The sequence below is a fragment of the Brienomyrus brachyistius genome, chromosome 2, assembly GCF_023856365.1.
Source record: "Brienomyrus brachyistius isolate T26 chromosome 2, BBRACH_0.4, whole genome shotgun sequence".
Lineage (NCBI taxonomy): Eukaryota > Metazoa > Chordata > Actinopteri > Osteoglossiformes > Mormyridae > Brienomyrus > Brienomyrus brachyistius.
The window spans coordinates 23,110,246-23,122,557 of NC_064534.1; positions in this window are offsets into that span (position 1 = coordinate 23,110,246).

Genomic DNA, 12,312 nt, shown 5'->3' on the forward strand with positions numbered 1-12,312 from the left:
CTGTCCAGTTCATTCTGTACAAGTTCGATGGCATCAAGTTTTGAAGTCTGGTCAGTCCAGATCATTTGTTTGACTTATCATTCACTTTCTTTCTTCATCAGATAGTTGCAGCAGAATTTAGAGGTGAGTTCTGGGTCATTATCATGCAGAAAAAGGGCTGTAGGAATGGAGTATTCTATAATAGCTACGTTACTTGAGATTGCCGTGCATTTAGGTTAAGGTTCACCAACTTTGTTACCAACGAGCCGGCTGCTAACTATCACACTGTCTCCACACATTCAGTCTTCAAGCTCACACCCTCTCAGTATTATTTCCAATACATGACATTTGAATAAATGTATAGAAGTTCAAAGCTTATACGGTATAACTATGGTGTACTTATATTTGTAACTGGTACTGTCAACATAGGGCCTTGTCACTTAATAAGAAACAAGAATACTGTACTTAAATGGCTCAATACAGAAATTACAAAAGATTCAAGTAACACCTGTTTACTTGATTTTTATACAATTTTTTGTATAGACTTAATAAAGGAATACTTCATTCATTCGATTAAATGTGATTAAATGTGGGATATATTATTAATACAAGTACTTAGTTCTGTAATTCACTGGAATAAGGAAAGCATGAAGAGAACTTGCCAGCATGATGCAGAGCATCTGAGAGAATGAAGAAGCTCACAGAAGGTAACGTGTTAATAGGCCTGTCAGTGGTTTGCACTGCTCCTGGTCTGCCTCTGCATTAAAGTACACATTAGAAAGTGCACACAGTACCTGAGCACCCCCTGAGCACCTCAGCATCTAAATAACCTGAACATAGTGCTCATCCAGTGCTGACTGATTGATTACTTATGAGCCATACTTGCATTCCTGGCATGTTGGCAGATGCTGGTCTAGTCCTCACTTAGATTATTTTACTTGCCACACGGTTGTCGTAAAAACGCAGATGAGGACATGGGAACACTGGAGCAAAGGCACTTAACCTTTACAACTAGTGAGCAGTGGGGTGGGCTGGGGGGGGGGGCTCATAGGGGTCAGGGAGAGACGCCAGGGCTTTTGATTGACACAACAGCTGTCACCACACATGAGGGATCCTAATGAGCATAGCGTCATGCACCCAGGGGCCACCCTGGGTTAAAGACATGGGCATTGTACAAACCTTTCGCAGATGTTAGTTTGCGGCTCAACACTGACACACGGCTTCTCATTTAAAAAGAGATTAAAATGTATACAGAGCTTTAACATGTCAGGTAGATAATAATAAAAAAAAACATAGATTCAAATTCTTTTGCCTATTCTTTGCCCTGATTGCAGGAGTGAGGTAAAAATATGTCGGCACAAGCACAGAAAAGCAATCGAATGCATCGGCTGCACACACTCTCCCGAATCACTTACGTCAGCGATAGTACCATGAATGAGTATCGTCTAATTTTCTGTTTTGCAAATATTGTTCCTTAAAAAGAAGCGAAGAAACATAACTTTAATTCTTTACATATGCTGTAAATATTTGTTTATTACTGCCCCATGTCATGCCCGGCTCGTCCGATCCTCGTGTGTGCCACGCCCCCCTGATTATCCACGTGTGCCTCCCCGATCGTACCCAGCTGTGTCCTATTATTTTCGCCCAGTCTTGTCTGTTTGAGTCCACGTCTTGCCCTGCCTGTTGTCCATCATTGATGTTAGGTATTGTCAGTTATGTCCCGTTCTATCCGTGGTCTTCCTTCCCTTAATAAATCCCCAGTTTTCCCCGTATTCTGCCTGCCTGCCTCGTCCTTCCCTGCACCCTTCCTGCCCGCCTGCCCGTCCGCAACCGCGAACCTGACACCCCATGTGCTGTGGGAATGAGCCTAGGCCTCGCTGTAGATTTCAATTACTCTCACAAACTAACATGTTCTGGACAGAATTCCTGGTTCCTTTGATGATGAAAAATCATCCAGATTCTCACGTAGTGGCGAAACAGTCTGAACCCATGAAATTAGCATGATATTTCTGTGAGGCTCTGTGGAATGCTTGCTTATCACTAGACAAAATGGTATAAAGACTTAGAAATTGTAAGATGTAGATTTTGGGGTAGATTTTAGCTTGAAACAATGAAAGACTTTCCTTCATGAGTGATCCTTTCTGTGCAGCTCATCTAGGATGAATCTCAGTTTTTTAACTGGCATGAACACCAATTGACTCCAGCATAGGTCAGGGAGATCTGTACATTCCAGTGATTCATTGTAACTCCCCGAGTGAATTTATACTTTGCTCTTTTTCACAAGACGGCCATTCCTGGGAAGGTTTACTCGCCAAACTGTCCGTGTTCTTCCTGTAGTTCATTGGACCCCATAGAACCGATTTTGTAACATTACACTTTATAAAGGACTGATTGAGCTAGAATGAGAAATACCCACAAAATTGTTTTTTATTAGTTTTACTTCAACAAGGTTCGCCAAAGAATAAAAGTGTAGTGTGGGAGTTCAGTGTTGGAGTGAAGACACAGTGTTTTCCAGAATTATTTTGGCTTTTCTGTTTAGTCTTTTGTGGCAGGAAAGATTTTCCTAGAATAATTGTGCATGATCTTCAACAAACATACATAGAATAAGATTATAACATGCAAACAATACAGATAACAGATTTGACTACCTGCCTCATCACTCTCATCTCTCATGTATAATGAATAAAGCATGAGATAATTATGCTATGAGTTAATGGGCGAATCATTATCTGGTGGTATGAGGTAGATCTATGATTCATTATTGGGAAGTAAGAGATAATTGGTATTGATTGCAACCATTGTGTGGTTTGATGTGTCAGTATGAAAATTTGGAAGGAATCACGATGCATAAAGCAGATTTGTAGCAGTGCTTTAAGCAAATAATATTCCCGTGTATGTTTTGTTTAAATATAACAACATTTTAAAAACATATTAATGTACACCACTATTGTCACCAGAGAGTTAAATAGCAATATTCCAAGTAACAGATAGATCGTTTTCCCCAAACTGTAATATGAATGTATATACAACATATGTAAACTTTTGTGCCTGATTATAATTAGACATAAGTGATGAAGAGATCTTGTTTGTAGTTGTTACTGGAGGAAACATTCGAAAATGCAATAATTGTTGGTGTTTTGGTATGAAAATGTAGCAAGCACCATCTCAAGCCAGACTTACATGGCCAGTAAACCTGATTAAGATTAGTTTTGGTTAGGTTTTTTGGGAATATTTTTCCCTGTGTTCTGCAAGGACAAAACATGTCAAAATAGATGGAAAATAGAGGGAAAATTCTGGATGCAAAGAGTGAAAATGCAAAATGTTGTGAATGCCACACAGACAGCACAGACTGGCCATGCTGTGGGTGGAAATGGATTAGATGAATAGGAACAAATGTTAATGTATCTTGGCCCAAACACACCCAGCCATGATGACATCAGGGTTTGTGCTGCAGGTGGACCAGCCCCAAGGGAAAGAACATGAAAGCCTGACTTCAGCCTCAGATTGTTCAGAACAAGCTAAGGCATCTCATCTTCTGCGGACATGAGAACAGTCAGGCATGTTTCCCTTTTTATTTTACCAGAGTGAAACGAAAACCATCTGATGGAAATCCAAGCCGTACTCTTCACGGAAACGCTCCTTCTCGAGAAATTTTAGCAATTAGCAATGCAACGAGATAAAGAGCAGTAACAGATCTTTTAAAATGTTTGCAGACTGATTAAATATAATGACATAACGTGCTTGTTACTATTTTTTTAAATAAGTCCAGCCTTATATACACACAACCCACAAAAACCATTTATAAAAGAAATCAATGCACTCCTTTCATTAATTCAGTCATTCATTGATTCACTCATTCATTCATTTCCCCTATATTTTTCATAAAATAACCTATACTGATTTTGGTAGGACACAGGAGGAGCTTTCTTATTAAAATTCAGGTATTTGACACCGTGGAGAGTATTTACCTTGTTGCTTATTATACGGATATTTTGTTGTAGGCAGCATCAGGTTGCTTCTTCATGTAGAATTGTTGAATATATGCAAAAAAATTGAATGATCATTTGACACTACTAGAGAGGAGAGTGCTTAATGCCTGTAGATACAATGCAAGATCTTTTCTGTACATTATCGTCATATACTCAGAGTGTTGATATGGATCCCATAGTACAATTGGCCATCCTCACAGCCCAGAAGACTAATCCTCTGTGCCACCCACTCCCACCTGGTACCACTGCTATTTTCCTCAGAAAATCAGTTTATTTTGGCTGGGTCATCACCATCTGTACTGGCACACACATTGAGTCAACATTACATAAATTCAAACTCATCACAGAAAGCTCTTTTCCTGTAATTCCTTTAGGCTGTATGTGGACTTTCAGTTTCTAAATGTTGTAATAGCATTATCGCTAGTTTTTGGGAGCCTATTTTTTGTCTGTTCTTAATTGCGCACTGAAAAAAATGCATAAACCTAGAATTTGCGGTGAGCTTGTTCTGAGGTTTGCACTGTTATTTCAAAGCCATTGCTTTCAGTCATATGGTATATTAAATCATCATTACATTATTTAACTTGAAACCTGGCAGTTGATTATGATGGTGGTGACATGACAGATTTTCACATATTTTTATGATGCATAAATGTTAAATTCCATAGAATTCAGCTGTACAGTATGTGGAAAGGGTGATTATTGCATGAATGAAAGAGTAAGACAGAATCAGATTGGGTACGACCAATTAATTAGTATTTGAAGCCATTATAGTGAAATCAGCAGATTCGTGAAAAGGATTTTAACTACATGCAGGAAATGAACAAAAAGATGAAACCGCCACATGAAAAAAGACTTTAAAGTAAGTTAAACACAAGTACAAACCCAGCTACAAAGGTGAGTCATCTTAGTTTGAACGCAAATTGGCAGAGCTGTTAAAGAGGGCTGAAAATCAGGACTCTGATGTGTGAGCTTTCAAAGTAGCTTATTTTGAGGCAACTAACGCAGTTCCACAGAAGTCATACAATCAGTACTGGAAGTGCAGGTGCTTTGGTTATAAAACTGCAAAATGACCTTAATGTCTCAAACAGGAACAGTTTCAAAAATCACAGCAAGCATCTGCCAAAACTAGACAAACTACATCAGCAATGAACAGTCGTCACAGATTGAAGCTCGTCATCAGGAATACAGTGGATCCAAAGATTTTGCATTTTCTAGTATTACGATCTGTAATTTCATGATTTTAAATGCCTCGTTTTCCCCTGAGCCATAGTACACAACAAAGCGCATGAATGCAGTGTAACCATTTTAATCACACAAAAAAGTGTTTAAAACTGAAATGTGTGACTCACACACTCCCCTATGTCAGCACTCGCCAGAGGCACCTTTGACAGCAACTACAGCTACCAGTGTTTTGGAGTAGCTTCTTAGCAGGGTGGCACATCTGGATTTTGGCATCTTCCTTTCTCCTATGTGCAGAACTCTTTCCTCTTTGAGGTAGGAGAGGCAGACTGGTTTTGCTGATGAACAGCAACCTCCAAGTCATTCCAAACTTCTTCAGGTTCTTCTCCAGAATCTCCCTGTACATAGCGGCGCACATCCTCCCTTCTGTCCTGATAAGTTCCCCTGTCTCTGCAGATGAGGAACATCCCCACAGAATTATGCCGGTACCACCATGATTCACAGTTGGGATGGTGCTGTTTTGATGACGGGCTGTGATGCGTTTAAAAGTTCTGTTTTTGCTTCATCAACACCTTCCGAAAGACTCAATAAACATTTCTGAGAAATGGCTTTCTTCTTGCCACCCTCAAATATAGGCAATATATGTGTGCAGATTTGTGCAATATGTTTTATATTATTGTATGATGCATATCTTTTCCTCTTTTGGCCATTGCACTCTCTAGGTTTTTCAGGGTTGCATTGAATTCCTTTCTGATCAATTGATTTTGACCCACTGTTGGTGATGCCACGCACTTTCCACGTCTTTCCACGTTTGTGTTCTTGGAAACCGAATTTCCCAGAGGAAACTACCCGAGGGATTAATAAAGTTTTTATCTATCTATCTATCTATCTATCTATCTATCTATCTATCTATCTATCTATCTATCTATCTATCTATCTATCTATCTATCTATCTATCTATCTATCTATCTATCTATCTATCTATCTAATGGTCAACTTAACAGTGCTTTAAATTTTCTTCTAAGCCTTGGAAATCCTAGTATCCATCACCTGACATATACCCTACTATAACTTCATTGTAATTGTTTTGGAAGGTCTTCGGAACCCATACTGCTTTCTACGTGTGTGACTGCACTTGCATTCTGAAAGACCACAATAAACAGCTTACAGTAAACATCAACTGCAGTGACTCCACACAGGTATTGAACAATTAAGTTAATACATGGACTTGAAGGTAATTGGCAACTGATTATTTATGTGATTGTTTACATGATGTTATATTTAACAAGACATAGTTATAGCAGTGTGATACCCTGCTCGTCCGCTCCTCGTGTGTGCCACGCCCCCTGATTACCCACGTGTGCTTCCCTGATCGTCTCCTGCTGTGTCCGATTACTTTGATTAGTCTTGTCTTATTTAAGTCCCGGTCTTTCCTGTTTGCCTTGTCCGTCATTGTGGTTCTGCTGTGTATTCGGTGTGGTGAATGTCTCCTGCTCCCTTTACCCCAATAAACCCCGCGTTCAGCCCCGATTTCCGCCTGTTTGCCTGCCTCCTTACCAGCCGACCCGCACGATCGTCGCCTTGCTCGCCCACTGTCGTGACAAGCAGTTGCTTATTTTTAATTTATGGAAACATTTTTTAGTACTCCTGAGTTTTTCATTCTGAAATTGTACAAAAAAATGTTTTAAATACTCTATGTAGATTAAGGAAAGTATGGATTTGTTGCATCTAAACTGTACGATTTAGCTTAACACAATGTGACATTTGTTGAAGTGGCTGTACACAGACTCATAACCAGGTGTAAAGAGCATGAAGCCTGAATCCCTGAGCCCCTGGAAAAAGTAATTGAATCTGAATCAAGTATATCCTTACGGGACTTTATATATGACTTCCACCCTCAATTTGGGACATCAGTAATGGTATGGGAACTACTTTACAGAATCACTGAGCCCAGGGGTTTTGCTTTGCATGGTCATATAATGACCAAGGAACATAAGCAGTACGGAAGCAGATGTGGTCTATGGTGCAAAGTTCACTCATGATGTTCCCATATTCCAGGCTTATAATAAAAAAAGCATTTCTTTACTATTTTTCTAGACAGACAATATTTATATGTTAAAAAAAGCACAATTTAATATTAGAATATCCATCCATCCATCCATTTTCCAAACCGCTTGTCCTTCTGGGTCGTGGGGGGTCCAGAGCTTATCCCGGAAGCTATGGGCACGAGGCAGGGAGCAGCCCAGGATGGGGGGCCAGCCCATCACAGTAATATCAGAATTTATGCAATTATTAAGAAATAGGAAGATGTTTTCTGTTCTCCATAAAGTTGCTGATCTCTTGTTGGATGGCTGGCAGAACATGACTTTATGTTAATGAAGTTACTGTATAAGTCATACAGTAATACAGTTTGTTACCAAACATATGCAAAGCCTCCTCATAGGTACAAATGCAACATGACGTTAAGAAAACATGACTACAGGTGAAATAGCATCACCAGTTCAACTCAAATCAGCATCCCATCACCATCTTTTTCATTGGTTGCAGGAAATATCCAGACAGAATGGAGCTAAATTGTCTCTTTTGCCCTGTCTGTTGATTTAATGATTAAATTGATAATTAAGGCCTGTCCTCACTTTTGTGGTGAACCTGAAAGCAAGAGCAACATTCAAGAAGCCTGAGCTGTAAAACAGGCCTGGTCTACATAGCCCACTTGACAGGCCTGCTGTGTAAACTCTACCAGAGGAGTATATTTGGTTAAAATACATGTTACTTTTATAGTTAATAAAACAAAGCCAAAACCTTACATTAAACCTAAACCAATTAGCATATTTTTGAACTGTAATAACAATGTATTCTCTACGGGGACATTTTTTTCAATAATGGACCAAAACCCATAGGAAAACCTCTTTTAATAAAAAAAAAATTTAATGTTTATTTTGACCTTCATTATAGAGAAACGGGTACCTCTGCGTTGATGATTCAGAGTAGGGCTCATTTAGTGAAGTATTAAAAGATGTACGTATTGATTAAATATACTGACACACCATAGAATGTCAGCAGCCATTCTGTAAAGCAAATAAGCAGAGTTGACATGTTGACACTTCATCTAAAAAACTACTTTTTCAATGTAATAGTTTTATTGGGATTTATATTTAAATCCAGTCTGACTGCATTCTTTATACACGCTCTGTTCTGTCTCTCACTTCTATAATCTAATTGCTAGATTTTCAGGTTTTTTCAGTAGTTGGTTTTGTGCATAAAAGAGGATCTTCGCTACCTGTAAGTCTGCTGAACTCTAAAACCTATGAATGATGCCCCAGGTGCACAGACACACTCACACACACACACACACACACACACACACACACACACATACACACACACCCAATCACACACACACACACACACATACACACACACCCAATCACACACACACACACACACACACACACTCACACACACACACTCACATACACACACACCCAATCACACACACACACACACACACGCATTCACACACCCAATCACACACACACACGCACTCACACACCCAATCACACACACACACGCACTCACACACACACACACGCACTCACACAGACACACACACGCACTCACACACACCCAATCACACACACACACACGCACACTCACACACACACACTCACATACACACACACCCAATCACACACACACGCACTCACACACCCAATCACACACACACACGCACTCACACACACACACACATACACACACACACAATCACACACACACACTCACACACACACACTCACATACACCCAATCACACACACACACACGCATTCACACACCCAATCACACACACACACACACGCACTCACACACCCAATCACACACACACACGCACTCACACACACACACACACGCACTCACACAGACACACACACGCACTCACACACACACACGCACTCACACAGACACACACACGCACTCACACAGACACGCGCACACACACACACGCACACAACGCACACACGCACACGCACGTACATGCGCACGCGCACACACACACACACACACACACACACACACACACACACACGCACATGTAGGGTCTATCCTTATGGGGCCCGCTCATTCGCTTCTATGGGAAAAATGATAACACAAACTATGACATCCTTAACCCCCACTCTGCCCTACAGGAGTTTTTGCATTTTTAGTTTTTTCATAGCAGTCACTGATTTTTTATAAAAATAGAGTTTTCCCTTATAGGGACCAGGAAACTGGTCCCCATAAGGGAAAAAAATGGATATTTATCCCGTTATGGGGACATTGTGTCCCCATAAGGATAGGTATACCCTCTCGTACACACACACACACGCACACACATTCATATGGGGGAAAACTCTAATCCCAACATGACAAAATATGAGACTTTTGGTATTTTTAGTTTTTTTATTGCAGTCACAGATTTTTTGTGGGGACCTGAAATATGGTCCCCTCAGTGTTAAAATAACAGATTTCTATTACATTATGGGGAAAATATGGTCCCTCTTATAGAGCTCCTCAGCAGTGGAACAGTCTTCAAGCAAATGTGTGAGATTCAGACTTACTCTCAATATTCAAGTCTAGACTTAAAACACACTAGTTTAGTCTAGCCTATAGGGACTTTAGTTCTCGCTCTAGCTAACTCCTCACTCCCAGTCAGATCTATAGTGTGAGGTGTAGAGCTGGGTGGGGATCGGTGCCATTGGCTTTGGATAAGCTGAACTGTCAGTGCTGTCACTCTAGCTTCACAGAGTGCTGACACTCAGGGACTCCCCATGCCTGCGTTCCCACCTGCGTCTCCGTCCTACTTATGCTGCCATAGCCATATCTGCCGGAGTTTGCACATTGCACTTCATATTGTACTCACCTAACTACTTGCACTGCCTCTAGTCTCCCCTGCAATGGCTAATTGCACATTGTATTTTCCCTACCCCTCCTGGGGTGTGCTGGTTGGAGACCCCAAAATTTCACTATTTTTTTCCTACCCTGCTGCCTGCGACGTCTCCACTACCTGTGGCATCTTTCTGACCTGCTCGCCCTCCTGTTTTTGACGTCTTCCCTGTGTGCCTTCCTGCCTCTTGCCATCTGAAGCAGCATCAGCAACTGACTGCCATCACCTGCCTAACCCATCCCCCCCCCCCCCCGCTTTGAGACTGAAATGTTAAAACTGGGACAATGTGAATTGGAACTTTGCCATCTTGCTCATTTGACTTCTTCTGCCGGCCCCTGGAGGATGGGCTCCCCCTCTGAGTCTGGTTCCTCCCAAGGTTTCTTCCTTCTTTCCTTGCCACTGTTGCCTCTCTCTTCTTCACTGGGGCATTAGGGGGGGATGCTGCACAGTGCTTTGAGAAAATATAATGTTATGAAATCACGCTAAACAAATAAAATTGAGTTGAATCAATAAACTAACAAAAAATCTGCATATATGTTCCTTATTATTAGTTATATGTGTCTTCACAAGAATTAAACAGGGAGTTTAATTAAACACTTCAGCAGCAATACATAGGAATTACTATTTTTGAGAGATTATGACTACTAAGTCAGGCTAAAATGCGTCTGAGAGAGTAAGATGGCAGCAGTGCATGCACAGTGTGGCATCCTTTCTGATGCTTCCCCAGACAGCCTTGGTCCTTCCAATCCGACGTTCTCCATCCTCTTCAGAAAAGGAGCAGATGCACCACAGGCAGAAAAACCTGGAGCATTAAGCCTCGCCATGGTAACTCAGCTCAATTTTAGATCCTGAACTAGTCTGACAGCCAGGTTACGGGAGTCTGCCGTGATCCACAGTGCTCTGTACACTGTACAACCTGGGGGGGTTCACTGGATCGAGGTACGATCACAGAATGTTTACATTATTCAGCGCCATTGGCAGCGGATCACAGTGGTACAAAACATGTATCAAATTTCTCTAATCTCAAATGTTTATGTGTCAGTCATCTGAAAAGAAAGGTCATAGTCTCTGGATTTTTTTTTGTAATGATCAAGAAAGAAATTATAAAAAGGAAGTGTATGCGCGTAAAGTGAATTTTCCTATATAAACCAACGCAAAGATGAATTATTTTTCTTTTTTAAAATTACGGTTCGGAGGCATTCTTCAGCCAAAACAATATTGCATTTTGGTTATCGGGAATTTCAATTTCCATCTCAGAGAAGACTATAAAGTTAGGTTCTGATACTGACCCTAAGGGGTTACTTGGGGTGTGCAGACGATGTGTTATCTCAGTGAAATCTGCACTTTTTGATTGCACACCATTATCTGTGGCGAGACATCTATGCAGTGAAGCATTTCTGCACGGCCCTTGCTGTGTTATTGGCAGTTACAAGTGACCATCATGTTCCTTGGTGGTAATTTTGTGAAAACCAGCACATATGGCAGATAAAGTGCCATATGCCATACAGAATATTTTTGGCTGTTGTTTCCATTTGTATAATTGCTGGATCTGATATAAAAGTGGCTTCTTATTAATTTGTTCTTTCCTTGTCTTTCCAGAAGGACTATTGCATGCAAATATGTTGCAGTAACTCAATTTAATATGCACTGTGAGTAGTAGCGGAGATTTCAGAGAGTTATTTAAACTGCAGCAAGACGCAAAAATGTAACATACTGCCTTTCCTCTCCTATTCTATCCTTCATGTGTTACTATAATTTCAGCTGATATCTCCTCAACTAAATTTACAAATAATATACTGTAAAAATAATGCTTTCACTTATTTGAAGATTATCGCTTTAGAAGATGACAGAAATTTATGGTACCTGAAGACACTTCCACACTGAAATGAACTCACTTTCAAAATCCATTTCATCCATGCGATGCCATTTCAACGCAGAATAAATATCATCCATCACAAATTTTATTTTGTAGGTTACACTGTTTATCCGCATGACCATCTACATACATAAACTATTGATACTTGCACACTGAAGTGAAACCCAATGTATTTTTTATGATAATATTTACTGCAAAATAATGATGCCTGTGAGAGTAAATGTAAATTCATGTAAATTTTAATTTTTATCAATTCACTCTTAAAAGAACTGTTGGTTTCAGTTATATTTTCAATGCACCAAATTCCTACGAGAAGACACCCAATATCGGTTAACACAGTCAAACCTTAAGCCTGTTGTAGACTGA